Source organism: Anas platyrhynchos, chromosome 1 (genome assembly GCF_047663525.1).
Source record: "Anas platyrhynchos isolate ZD024472 breed Pekin duck chromosome 1, IASCAAS_PekinDuck_T2T, whole genome shotgun sequence".
Taxonomy (NCBI): domain Eukaryota; kingdom Metazoa; phylum Chordata; class Aves; order Anseriformes; family Anatidae; genus Anas; species Anas platyrhynchos.
The window spans coordinates 53,138,520-53,153,394 of NC_092587.1; the positions used below are offsets into that span (position 1 = coordinate 53,138,520).

Sequence of the window (14,875 nt, forward strand, 5' to 3'; positions counted from 1 at the left end):
GTCACGTGACCCGGGCTCTTAAAGGCGCCGCGCAGGGCGGGGCCGCGCCCCCCCTCCCCAGCGCCGTTACCTCATCGCCCCCCCCCCCCGCGGGGGTTGCGCAACGCGAGGGGCGGGGCCGCGCCTGGAGCCGGTGGGGGAGGGGAGGGGCGGGGCCAGGCATTAAAGGAACAGAGCCCTGGAAAGGGTCGGGGGGGGTGCTGGGGGGAGGTGGCTCCTCTGTGAGGGCTCCTCAGTGAAGCAGCTCTGTTCAAAGCGAGATTTTTAATAAAAACGCACATTTCAGCCCCGAATACACATTAACGTCCCCTCAACTCACTAGAGCCCTGGCCATGAAGAAAACGAGCCCAAAAAACCACCACAAGACACCAAGCGATGTGGAATAAAATGACGGAATCCCTCTCCCTCTGCTTATTTAGTGACTATTTACCAACACACGTTTATGTGCACATAACACTGACACTGGCAGCTGCGTCAGGCCTCCGTGTGCCTCACAGCACGAAACCGGTGGCGGCACTGCCCAGTCCGCAGCAGGAAGGTCTGAGCCTGCTGCTGCCTACCTGGAGTAACGCCTTGGGTGCTGGTGGCGGTGCCACCTGTGGTTTCCTGCCCCTAGCGCACCCCCTCAGACCCGTTTTTCCCCCCTTCAGGCTGTGTGGTGGGGAGGTGGCGGCAGCTGCAGCTTTGAGGAGCACCAACAGCAAGAGAAACGCAGCCCCCATGGCCGGGGATGCCCTGAAGAGGGGCTCGTTTCTCAAAGCACCGGGACGCGCAGGGGAAAATGAGGAGACTGCCAAGCCGAAAAGGCAGGGAGGCAGGCAGACGAGGTGGCAGATGACAACTGCTCTGAGTGCGGTTACTCCCGATTAAAACGGGGCAAACTCCTTCTCCCAGTCGTCACAAACTGTTCCAGAAGGCAGGGCACCAACAGCCTCATGGCTTCAGTGCAGTTACCTTCCGAACGCTGTGCCTGTTATTTCGGTCATTGTCCTTCTCCTTTATGGTCCTGTGGTTGTCTCTGCCTTATTTTTTTTCCCTGCAGCCACCACCATTTCCCTACAAGGGGTTTATTGGCAGAATGATGCCCCCATACACGAGCCCTTGGTCTTTTTCCACATGGACCACTGGGGAACCATTTGTGACGGGCAGCCGCTTACAGGCCTGGCTCCCACAGCTGCCCCTATACAGGTGCCAGGCAGGGGCCTGGGGGCTGTACCAACAACACTTAACCCACCAGTGTACCACAGCAGAGAGATCCACACAGAACAGAGAGGAACTCCCCCCAAATTAACTGAATTTTAAGTTAAATGCTGACAGAAAATGTTGCTCTCCTGTCCCCGCTGCCTCAGCCTTTACCACTCTGTCAGCCTCGGCACGCACACCGAGGGGCCTATGGGGTCTCTCTGGGCCCCTCAGGTCACCCTCAGGAATGAAAATATTCTGACAGAAAGCAGAATTTAAATACTTTGAAACCCTCTTTAGAGCAACACCTTTCCCTAACCATGCTCATGAGAGCAGGGCTGGGCCTTCCAAGTCAGTCAGGAGCAAAGCGCAGGGAATAGGGGGAGGCAGTCCTCCACTAAGTGCTTACAAACCTCAAGTTTACTGTTATAAAATACTTTTGCTGTTGCATTCCTGTGCTTCGCCTTCACCTTCTCAGTGCTTAAGGTGTGTTTTTGGTAGTGCCCTAAGTAGGAATTACCTGGTATATGAGACTCATTTCTCTTCAGTGGTTGCAAACCGAGGAGTGGAAGTCAAGCACATTTTATTACTTTTTAAATATCTGTGGGCCTGGCTGTCTGCCCTCCAGCTGCTGATGCCACTAAAAACATTTGATTTGACTAAGTTGGGATTTCTAGCACCATGTGCTTTTGTAGAGGCCCAAACAGACAGCATTCACAAATGTTGATTGGGACAAAATTGAACCTACAGTCTTTCCATGTTGCCTCAAAACTTCTCAAAGTTCATGAAGTGAGCAAACAACCTCCCACCAAGGCTCTGTAGCATGACCCGCTAATCCAGAGTGCTTGGTAAAATAAAGCTGAATTCAAAGAACAGAGATGGGGTAGATTAAGCAATATACCCCATAGATTTTTGGACCAGACTATGGTTGGTTTATGCATAAACCCAGCCCCCCTGCCTCTGTGCATGTTTTCCAGATGATGGTCATGTTATACCCCCGTGTAGTACCACTGGCTTTGCAATCCAGTACTAAAACCTCAGGAGAGAAACGGAGCCTCCTACCCCCGGTAATCCAGCTAAGAAGAACAGATGAAATTTAGAGAAGGGAGCAGGTTGCAGCCTTTCATGGGATGGTGACTAATTGCTGCTCTTCCTTTCTCATGGTGTTTCACCTCAAGCTGCTTGATAACTTGCAGATAAAATAACATCCAACCGTCATGACTCAAAACCAGCCTGCAGGCTACCAGATGCTTGCAAAAGCCATGGTACTTAATGACTGTGCCCAATTTACTGCAAACAGCCTTTCCCCACACATGAAAAAGAGCAGCAGGGAGCGTGGTTCCAGGCTCAGCAAATAAACCCGTCCTCACGGTGGGCTCCTCACCCCCCACCCCATGCCTGACCATCAGCTGCTGCAGAGAAACATCACCAGGATAGAAGGGTCCCCGTGCACGACGGTGAGGATGTTGGGCAGATTCCAAAGAAAGGTTTTGGACCCATTCCTCCTGCCCCTCGATGCTCTCCATCCTCAGGAAAGGTTTAGATTAGGTGTCAGGAAGAATTTTCAGGAAGGGGTGGTTAAGCACTGGAATGGGCTGCCCAGGGAAGTGGTGGAGTTGCTGTCCCTGGAGGAATTAGAAACGTGTGGATGTGGCACCTAGGGACGTGTTTTCGTGGCAGACTTGGTCGTGTTGGGTGATGTTGGTTTTGGTGATCTTACGGGTCTTTTCCAACCTAGATGATTTGATCATTTGAGCACCGGATCATAGTCTGGATGTCCCTCGTTGCTTAGGCAAAGTTTACAAAGCACCTTTTATCCATTTAGTGAGGATTAAAACAAAAAACAAAAAAGAAAAAAGAAAAAAAAAGAGAGAGAATGTTATGATAGCTCAATTCAAGTAGTTATATGCATCTACTACTGCAAGTAAGCAACAATGTAAAAACTAGCAAACTAATTAATAGTAGCAAGGAAAAACCACAGGAGTAGCCAAAGTAGTAACACACGCTTGCCTACATATAAATCAATGAACTCCTACTGATTTGGGAAATCCATGAACGCTTGGTAACATGAGGAGAGGCAGTTCCAGACTGGTGTGTGGGAGACACTGAAACACTGTTTACACATATTCTTATCTACAACTACTCTCGACAGTCTTGAATATGGCACAGCCACAGAGAGGGAATAAGCAATAAAATCAGAGAAAAATATTATCAGCAAGGGTGGTCTGGGAGCTTCCTCCACAGGGTCAGTGTGGAGTGATGCTGTTTAAAAGGAGGTGAGAAGCTTCAAGCCACAGCTTTGCATTTGCCACCCCCCATTTGTCCTTTTTCAAAAAATAAAAATAATAGAGGATCCCTCCCAATTCCTGCAAAGAAAGGAAAAAGCCATATTTGGCTGAAGGAATACTTTCCCACCTATCTGCTGTTTCAATATGAGTTAAGAAAAAGAAGGACAGGACATGATGCAAGAGCTTCAGGGAGGCTTTAATGAGACACACAGGAAGTTCTGTATTGGCCCAGAGTTTACTACAGCTGTCAAGGAGATGACTCCTTTACCTCATTGTATAGAAATACTCGTTAGTTTATCATCAAGGAAGATCCTTATATTCAAGTTCACTCACATCCCATATCCCTCTTTTTTGTGTGTCTGCGATCATTCGAGATAACTGGTTGCACAGGTCTGAATGGGAATCTGATAAGTAATTCTGAGGAATCAGGGAAGCTGGGAAAAGAAGAGGCCAGAGGCCTGACAACACCACGTGCATACAAACCGTCACATACCAGACCCTTTTAATTCCCTGGAGTCATAAAACCAGTGCCCTGTTCTCCTACCTTCCTCTGGTCACATGAAGTGGGACAAAGTACCTGCATTTACATACATTTCTCATGCTGGAGGTTGGACTAGCAAAGAAAGCTTCTTCAAAACCCCACTGAATAGCAGCCTTTGGTTAGAAAGGATCCTGCAGCTCAGGAAGATTCCTCCTAACTCATCTTTCATATAGCGAAACTCAGTTAATTAAAACATTATGGAGAGTAGAAGGAAAACTGTTTCTCCTTGTCCAGTTTTAGGACAGGGGAAAATTGAGTGGATGATAATTTATCTGGGTGGGGGAGGTTGAGGGACCAGTAGCCCCCAGAAGCTCATGAGTGGAACTCATTCTTATGCTAGCTGATTAATAATTAAGGTAGTTGCCTATGCTGAACTAGCTTTCCCTCAGTTTGCCTTGCTATTTCTTTCTATTTACTCCTTTCTCCCTTGCTGTCTTTTTTATTGTATGTGTATTTTACTTCTTTAAATTTAATCGTCAAAACCCAGGTTGCGGGTTTATTGGCGTACAGAAATTATCAGGTAATCTGTCCCTTCCACAAGCACATTTCATTCCATCTTACGTGCATTGAGAATCATTACGGAGTGCAGTTCATTTTGCATCTCTTCCTTTTTATACTGTAAGATCAAAATGTCTGCAATTCCCCTGTAGAAAAAAGGGGTTTGAAGACCAAGGGGCTTCTCTGCAGCCCTGCAAAAGTCTTTGGTGATGCTTTAGGAGAGAGGAATAATCTGCTCCATGAAAACACCGGGGCTGCTGTGAAGGCAAGCTAAAGGCTGGGTATCCCACACGTCCCAGTTCCCAGCAAGCGTGAGCTGATTGTACTGGGGAAGGATTTCCTTTAAACTCTCTTCAGATGTTTTTAGCTGCAGGATGGAGACGACCTCCTCCTGGTGGAGTCTGGTGAGCGGTGGTGTCCTGATGCCACCAGACTTACTCGCTGCAGTTAAGAGCTGCCGAGAGAGAAGAGCAGAAAACAGATGGCCGTTTGACAGTAAGGAAAAGGTTGGCATGCCACTTTCAGCTCAACACTGGATGTTCGCTTGGAAGCTCTTTGCAGCCGTGTTTAGTCACCCCTTCATTCCTGCCCGGGCTGTGTGGAATGCTCTCAGCTCACCACATCTCCCTCGGGTTCTCTTTCAAGTTAAAGAGAAAGTTTGAAAGAAACAACTTTGAGGGCACATTTGGGATTCACACACACAGCACAACAGCGGTTTGTTTGCAGCTGCTTAATTTAAATTGGATTTCACTTCAATTCGTTGAACAGCTGAGGAACCCGTGTGGACACACTTATTTGCCTTAAGAGTTTGCTAAAAATCAGTTCCTAATTGATTTAAGCTCCACTGATCAGATTTAAATATATATTTAAAAGGTCAACACAACCTTTTGCATCGATTTAATGAAAAGATATTGAAAGCAGCGCTTGAGTGAACTGGTGCAACCCTGTGTAAAAAGCTGTTTGAATTAGTATAGTATGGATCTTCAAAAGATGGAAAAACATTTCTCTCCCTCAAAGCTTGCAAATTCAATCTTGATTGAATACTAGAAAGACAGAGGTTGATGGACCTCTCCTCTGATGGAGCTGGGCATCGATTTTATCATTAGATATACAAAACAAATACCTAATTCGGTAATAGGCACATTTTATGGCATCCCTTGATGGTGCTCATCTTAGTCTTGCATATATATATATATATATACACACTTTAGCTCAAAAATCACAAGCCTTCTCTCTTCAACGTTAAAGTTCAAAATTCAAGCCTGTGAATGCTTTTGAAATTATAATATTTAAAAGATTACAGTCTGGAGAGGACCTTTTTAAAATTTAGATAAATAGCAGTGCAAAAGTATCACTTATGTCAGAAGCCTATTTCACTGTTTAACAGGTGCAGATATTCATCATAAATTAAATCTCATTTGTGCTGAGAGGTTGAATTGCTGAGGAATCACTTTATTGGTATGCGAAATATTTACTATGTATAGCTGGATGGCTTCCCAGGAATTCTGATGAAATATATTAATGCACGAGAAAGCACATCTTTTCTTCACAAGCCTTGTGAAAATGTAAGCTTTGCTCCTCTCAGTGTCTTATACGGAGTTATTAAAACTGTCTGAATTGTCCATACCAATTTATGTAGAACAACTGCTAAGAAAGACCTTTTTATCTAGAAAATTCTCTCTCTGTTGAGTAAAGCTGCCGTCACAAACATGAATGTACTCCTTAAAATAAAACACGCTTTTCTTTAAATGACATTTTTCTTCACCCTATTTAGAAATTGCCTTTTTCTTATAGAAGGGTGAGAAACCACATGTTGCTTTAAACAAGTTCAGATGCCCAGAAGAGAAGAGTGATATTGGGATCACTTCAAAAAGCACATGAACTTAGAAGCCAATAAGTAACATTTGGCTGGGAATTGTTTGCATGTGTCCTTTGAATAAGAGGCATTATTTGCTAAGAATGATTTATTTAGACAATTCAGCTATGAATTTCTGTAGCTGTGGTATAGCCGAAATATGGTACAGAGGTAGAAGAGAATTCCAGTAACTGTCTAAGAAGGGTTCTTGGTTTCCATCTGTAATATGAGATTTGGGTTTGCAGTGTAGAATAATTGATCTGCATGACAAATACAGACAAGGTTAGCTCTTAGCTTTAACACTCTCAGAGTGTTAAAATATGCAAGAAAAAAAAAAAAAAAAGACATCAATAGCAGGTTTTGTGCACAGACAGGAAAAGCCTCAAACAAGCGTAGACCACATTCCTAACAGCTGAGAAGCCACATAAGTAAATAGATAAATAAATAAAGCAGCAATAAAAGCCAATATGAAGTGTAGCATATTAAAAAACTAATACTGAGAGCCACGAAAGCTCAAGAGTTTTAATGAGCAGCATATAAAATGCTAATGTAACCACCACCAGGGAATCTTGTAGAAACCTGCCCCCTGCAAATCAAAAAAATATATATACAGATTTCCAGGAATAACAGATGGATACCAATTTGCAAGGGTGAAATTTGTTCTCTGTCCCTGCTTCACAGGCTTAAGTTGCCAAACTATACATACACGTGCTCAAGGATGTTCATCTCTGGGACAAAGGTAAGTCCTCTGTCCTACCTGCTACATACCACTACATGGTTTAAGCCATGCAGCCAGAGCACGAGCAGTACAATTTCATTTCCATTCTCCAAATGTTGTGGCCATGCAGCGTTCTGCACATGATAGCCCTCCATCCTGCCCTTGACTAACTCATTTAGACTAAGTTCTTTTGTCTTTGTTTTTGTACAGATGCAAATTTTGAAAATCCATGCTTCATTCAGATGTACCGGAGATACTGCAATGATCTCGGAAACGTTAGAAGAGACAAGGTGCACAAGGCAGCGTGTGTATGTGTATGTTGTGGTTGACTCTCGAGTAGGGACATTTTGTGTTCCAGATTATCAGTGGAGTAGTGTGAAAAAAGAGCAACAGTTTTTGATTTAGCTGTTACAATGCACAGAAAACTGCTGGGAAGCAGTCAAGGGTCAAACCTTTCAAGTCCTTTTTTTTCCCAATAAGATACAAACTCCCAACACAAGGAGCAGATGAAGTGTTTCTCCACAAACAATGCGTACATCAAGATAAAAGCATTGTGCTAGTTTATTTTTAAGCTAAAATCGCAGAATAAGTGAAGTAATCATCTCTTTATTATAACATCGAGTATTTTAATTAAAAAGGGAATTGTGGCTTCTGCCATTAGTGCTAGCACATTCCTACAGATTTCCATAACAAACCCGACTTTCACAGGCAGGAAGTTTCTTTCTGGCTCCACACACAAGCTCATAGAGCTGGTAGTCTTGCCACATCCAATTAATAGAGCAGCAGTCACACGGGGAACAGTCCTTAGAGGAAAGGAGCAGCCAGATCAGTTGGGAGGAATTTTGTCCATAATCCGAACACATCATTAATACGTAATGTTTTAAATACTCATTAGAGTGTGGCAGAGAACATCAGTCACTTCCATCAAGGCTGGAATCCACAGAAGCAGAAGTCCCATCCTAACAAGCAAAACATTGCTGGGATAGCTCTGGAAACACTTGCTCCTATTTCCATAGGCTCAGCAATACTTCAGCTGGCCGTTTTATGAAGACCAGCTGAGGGAATGATATGCAAGAGTATACAATATCGTACTTCAAGTCAGAGGCTGGAACATGCCAGTTTACTTCGAGACCTGTCTAATCTCAATTGTCTACTCAGGAGTATTCACACCTGGGAGCACTGAAGAAGGTACGTTAAAACTTTTTGTATATTAAACAGTTACAAAATGAATTACAATTCATATTTATAACATTTCTAAATCAGTTCATTTCCTAATTAAAAATTTACTCTTTTTTTTTTTTTTAAATAAATATGTTCTTTGAATAAAAAAGCTAGAAATAGGAATCATCTTCAGTCTTGCCCAGATCTTTATATTCCAAAAATGTATTTAATCTTTTAACTTATGTAACAATTTAGAAGCTGGGGGAAGAGGATATAATAACTGCAACAAACATAAATTCCAAGAATGCCTCTGTTTGCTATTTGTCAGCTAAATAACATTATTTAGAAGAAGTAATAAACATAATAAAGAAGATAATGCAAATTGTTATTTCTTGACACTGCTGTCCACTAAAAACTTTCTGAAACAGTTTGTTTATCATCAGTTCAGCTGCCTCCAGATAAAATGAACTAATACTTTGTTGCACAAGCAGGTGTATGAGAGACTGCATGGAAAAGCCTGAATAGAGTAAAAATCAAAATGGAGCAAAGCTCACCAAGAGCAAAATAACGATACAGCTGACTTGAAAAGAGAGAGGAAATAATGGGTTCGAAATAAGCAATAGAGACTCACCACCACTGCATGTTCAGTCTGCAACTGCTGCACCATGTGGTCTCTTCTCTCAGATTAATTACAGAAAAGAGGAAGATAGGTATGCTTCCACCTCACCCTATTTGAATTGAAGGGGAAGCATGCAAAGCTCGCGGTGCTGAGCACAGCTGGGTGCTCATGGGCTCACACCCTTCTCCTCCAGGCGAGGAATAAAGCTCTCGTGGAGGGGCATCCTCCTGGTCAGTGCTCAGGGCTGGGAGTGGCTGCCTGCGTCAGTCTCCTCCAGGCCCTCTCCAGACTTTTTCCATAGCAAATCCAGCTTATGGATCCTCTAAGAGGTCACCCCTCCTTTTACTACACTCAGTGGCATTCATACCTTCCAGCATGCAATATGAAGCAAGTTTTCCAACGCAAACGGATGTACCGTGCTGAAAAATATCACATAATGGGAAATGTGAAAACATCTCCTAGCACTGTGCGCCTGGTACCTATTAAATGTTTTAGCTGGATCAATACAAGTTTACCAAGTGGAATGAAAAAAGTTGGAGGTACATGAAATTTATATTGTGCCTGCTTGATTTCAAATGTGAAGGAAGAACAGCAAATGGATATTGAGGGTTTCAGAGAGCAACCTTTGCTGTTGGGGAAGTTAGAGTGATCAAATGTAAGAGAACACAGACAACGCCAAGTCTTTCCTGAAACATCAAATCCCAAGCTCAGAACGCAACTGAAAAGGCAAGGTCGACTCACGGCATACTCAGCTCTCTCCCTCACACTTACACTTCAGGACTGGGTTTTCCTTTTACTTTGTGTTGGCATGAGCTGTCTGAGATCTGTACAGACAGGTCGTTCAGGAAACAAATGGCAGACCTGGATAAGCTCTGGACCATGCTCGTGTCCCTCCCAATCGCTTATTTTACTGGAACAAACATAGGATGGCAAAAGGAAGGGCAAGCCCCAATGCAGTATGGAAGCAAACCAGAGGAGCCACAGTGCAGCCTCTTTTGTAACTTTACATTTAATTTTTGAACACATGAAGATTATGTTTTGTACTAGGGGAAAAGAATAAAAAAAAGAAGAGGCAAAATTCAGAGTTGCAGGCATTGTTTTGAAAGTACAGCCACAGTTCCCCTGTCAAGCCTACAGTGAACTCAGAATGGGTATCTAGGCTCTTCATTAAACAAATTAAATTGCTGCTTATCCTCCCTATAATGCCCCTTGTGGAGTCCCAAAAAAAGTTGCATAGATTTTTAATGATAGGGGTGGTTCACAGCTGGAACAGAAGAGTGAACGAAATAATTTTTTCCTCTCCCTTCTGGACACTTGATCAGTGTCCAGATCAAGGCTTGATGCCTTACAGAGGGATCTGCTGTAGTCACACATGAGCTACCAGGCACTAAATTAAACAGGTAAAATGCAACAGTTGTAATAGGAAGGCACTTGAACTACCCGATCAAAGTGTGCCTCCTACCCTTTCATTCTGTGATTCTGTTGACTGAAAATGGGCTGTATGATAGAGGATTTTCATGCCAGTCCTCTGTTAGCTTATAAGACACTAAAAATGGAATCCTTAAGAAACGCAGCATTTGGTCCTTTTTTTCTTAAATGATCTTAGAGAAACAGATTATCAGTTTTATAGTATATTATTAACATTCACTACAGTTTCAGACAGAGTTGCACACTGGAGGAAAATAGCAGCTCATATCTAATTGCTGAGATTAATATGCAGTTATCACTATATTAAGAATTTAGGTTTGCACTACAATCCTCTTTTTCATTAATTGCTCCATTTGTTCTATTTCATTTCTCTAAATAACCAAGTTAATTGGGTTCAAAACTCGCATAGTTCTGGGTTTCAAGAGTAATAATCACTTCTTTCAGACAACACACTCTCGCGTTTTTTTGGAAAGGCACTCACCAGGTGCGAATCACAGAGAGCTGTCTCCTCAGAAGCCTCATACACCAGGGAAATTACATTATACAATAGGAAAAAAAACAAACAACATGAAGATGGAGGCAATGTAAAGGCTACGTGGCGGTGATTTACAGTACAATATATTACAGAGATAATGTAATTATTCAAACCCCAAGAATTATAAACCTTGGACAATCTAAGTTAAAATTAAATTTTACAAGAAATCCACATAAAGCGTAAAGGAACACAGAGTCAAAACATCTAAACAATCTTAATTATGCTCGGTGAAAAGCTCTTCAAAATCTTTAAGTAGCTAAAAGGCACAACATTTGTGTTCATAATATGTGTGTGTTTATATATAAACTAATACACACATGCTTTTGAAGATGAATCATACATTTCCACTTTATAACTGAAAATTCATTAGAAACCTCTCTCTGTTCTGCAGGGAAGGGCAAAAAAATACAGCATGCCTTTAGAAATCTCCTAATCGTATCCAAGTCCACAAATGTAGAACCGTCTCAACGCGAACTGTATGTTTTTGCCTGGTTACAGTCACCACAGTAACACCCATGTAGCTGCTAAAAAGCTCACCTCCTGGAAAAAAAAAGAGCAGGGTAAAGCATAAATTAGGAAGCGATATACGTACCAGATTTATCTGCAGTGCATCAGAGGGACCTTGTCGGGACCTCGTGGAATCTGGCAACAGGCAATCGGGCAGTGCAACGAGCTGGGGGCTACGGCTCGTTTGGCTGCAGATGGGCAGCTCTGAGCCCGGAGGGACAGTTGGGGGGACAGACGGAGTTGTAAGGCCTTGGTGACAGGGGCAGCTGCCTGCGGATGAGAGGAGTGGAGATTTCAGAGCTGTTCGTAGGGCTGGGTCTCCTTCTGCCTGTCCAAGATCAAGAAGGCGTGCGTGGCTGGGCTGAGGGAACGTGCATGGTGCGTGAGGAGTCAGCCAGACCCAGCTCCACAGCAGCTTCGGGCCCAGGATGGGAACTGTCCTGGTCCCAGATGCCGTATCAAACTTCTGTCAAAGAGGCAACGGTACAGATGTTAAGCAGTTATTAGACCAAAACTGGATCCTGATGACACATTGGGACAACAGCACGGGCATACCAGCACAAATGATGAACCTCACCTGGGCCACTGTGTAGAAATAGTCAGTGTGTGAAGAGGTGGTAAGAAAGGGTGTTCACAGGCAGCATCAGAAACACCAGTTTTTGTAGTCTGGAATGAGATCTGCACTGACAAAGCTTAAAAACCCACCCCTCCTATGCTAATTACAGATGGACTTTATTTGAATGATTTACGGTGTCCCCTCCATGGCCACAACCGAGATGTAACACTGGTCATTGCAGAGGTATCGGCTTTGTCTCCCACAGGCAAACCCAACATCATGTGCTGTGCTCTATGTGCATATCAGACTGGAAGAAACAGGGTACACTTTCCCCAAACTCAAAGCACTACCTTTATCATGTGAAGGATTCACACAGTACGAAATTACCTGACACCTGCTAAGTATTTCCTGGTAGAAGAGTCAGGCTGCTTCATTTTGACTTGGATCAGTGGCCCATCCCATTTCACAATAATCTCTCAGAAGCGCACATAAGAGGCAGAAGCTTTGTTCTGCCGAGGAATAAAAAGAAGCTGAGACTCTCTCCCTCACACAATATTGTTCATATTGGCCACATTTACTGATAAAGACAAACAACCAAAGACAGTGAACCTTTTTCCCTGGAAGGAATTGCATTTCAACCAGTTTTTACTGGACTCCCAACTTCTCTCAGTACCTGATCGATAAACAACAGGCTGAGTGTTTCCAGATTCTGCTGCCATGAAATTCCTGCCTGGACCATGAGAACTAAAGTTCCTTAAAAATCAACAACACAGATTCTTCTTGGTCTCCGCAGGAGAAAACCAATGCAGAGCTTCAGATACCGTGTGTCCTGGCCCAACAGCACGTCTGAGACCAAGGAGCTCCAAAAACAGGAGCTCAAAAAAACAGGAACTCCAAAAACAGGAGCTCACTCAATCCTGTAGGGCTATTTGTTTCTTCAACAACCAAATAAAGGGAACAATTTAAACCCTAACCATTCTCATTCCTGGATCTACAACCAACTTTTTTTTTTAACTTTTTTTTCACTCACAGCTCTGGCCATCAAGGCCTACCCAGACAGGAACTGTTTTTTCTTTGCCACCGTTAATGGATAACTCGCTCGTGGTAGTTCAGAAGGCCTGTGTGGTATGAGACAGCAAGAGAAGGTGACACACATGGAAGACCTGGCAATTTTTCCTCGTTCCCTTCTGCCCGTCTTCTGAAGAGTCTGGTTTTGGTTAGCCAGATTTTGGTGGTGCTCTGGAGAAACAAGCAGGTGAGAAAGTGAGCAGGTGACAAAGTGAGAAGGCAAAAGGAACTGAAGGGAGAAACTGAGCCTCACTGTCCATTTCTGGTACAAATTCTGCTTTAAAAGGAAACAGGATTAATTTTATAAGTCCAACCCACTCCTGGAGCCAGTGTTGCCCAAACCCATGATTTTTAATGAAGATTTTAGAGGCTGAGCATGTGTGTAGGGAGCACAAGTACCATCAGAAACTGCAACACAGTTTAGGTCTGTGCACTGATGAAAGATGCCCATATATGTTTCTAGACAACTCACTTCAAAAGAAATCCAAACCCATCAATTTATTGCAGTGCAGAGTGTCATTATCCAATTACACAAAGTACTAAGCATCTCATCATAATTAAAGTATTTTGGTCATTTATCTCGTATGGATTTTTTCTAAGTTTAACCTTAACTCTTTCTGCTTTATAGAAATTCTTCTGGGAGTAATTACTAAATTTCCATAGTAGCAATTTGGGTAGCGTAAGAGTATGTAACCTCAGCCTTGCTCCCTCCATCATAATGAAGATTTTGCCTAGAAACGTACTTTTCCCCCTGCACATTACTTAAAATATGACACATGATCAATAACATGAAACTGCAGGAAACTTTCTTATAGGATAATTCTATTGATTTTTAAAAGAAATAATTAAACTAGCTGTTAAGACCAAGTTCATCAATACAATCTGACTCCTTTCCTCCCCCCTCGAGTAGGACAAATCAATCAGGGTCTCCCGGCTAGCATAACCAGTTTCTCAGCTATGGTGCTGCTCTGGGAAGGTACCGAATATCCTTTTTACACCTGGATGTTGTCTCCTTGCTGTTACATCCACCTGCACACATCCCCCTGGCTCCAAATTACGCCCTCCTCCTGAATCTTCTCTTTTGCGCTCTACGTTCCCAGAAGCCTCCATCTCCATTCCCTTTTACGTGCCCCCTTGGTTTGCTCCTCCTTCCCAGACCATCACGTTGCTTTGCAAAATATCAAGTGCAATTTTAGAAAAGACATACTGTATTTTTTCACAGATAACAGAGATTGAATGCCAAACTGCGTTAAATGCCAAATTTCCACGTTGATGACAGAAGCCTATCTGCAAATTAATGTCTCTGCTCAGGCTGTACTTTAACAGCAGGACTTTACTACCAACTAGTTACCTGCAAAGCAGAGCAGGCCTCTGGTAGAGTATGAAAAGGGAAAGCCAAGAAAAGCCTCCTGGGCTTCCTCTGAAAGCCAAGCAGCTTCTCCATGGGGATGGCTGGCTCTGATGTGAAAATTTTATCTCATTCTCTGATTCCCTTAAGGCCCGTGCCGTAGTTCCGTAAAATCTCTCCCCAAATGCACTTGCATATACCTCAGTTTCTGCTGGCTCAAGAAGCCCAAGGAAAGATGCCTTAAGGTACACATACTCGAGCTCCTACGAGCCAGCGAAGAGGATTCGGCAGCAAGGGTTAGGAAATGGATTCACCCTCATCGAGCCGACAACTCGAGCAGCCACCGAGAGCTGCTCCTGCACCCAAGTGGTGGGAGTGAGGAACCTCTGCAGTGGCGGACGGGTTGGAAATCCGGCAGTATGGGAACGGAGATCTGGGAGGTACATCACTGTTACAGGCAGTCAGAGGAGGAATTCTTTAGACTAGTTTCTTGGTGAAGGACGTGTGAAACGTTCACGGATTTGGTTGCATTCAAGGGATGCTGCATCATGCGCGTAGGTACCAGACGACA

At 43.5% G+C, this 14,875-nt stretch overlaps 1 long non-coding RNA gene across 2 annotated transcripts; it reads right to left on the reverse strand.

Annotated features, from left to right (window-relative positions):
- Positions 1 to 135: 135 nt before the first annotated feature.
- Positions 136 to 14,874, reverse strand: LOC140002432 (uncharacterized). 2 transcript variants are annotated; one of them, XR_011808973.1, is made up of 4 exons: positions 14,505 to 14,874; positions 11,910 to 13,127; positions 4,573 to 11,798; positions 136 to 2,992 (listed from the first exon to the last, which is right to left on the reverse strand). It is a non-coding gene; the product is annotated as an uncharacterized lncRNA (long non-coding RNA). The 2 variants fall into 2 exon arrangements; XR_011808972.1 differs by having other exon boundaries at positions 4,573 to 13,127.
- Between the last annotated feature and the right edge of the window lies 1 nt (position 14,875).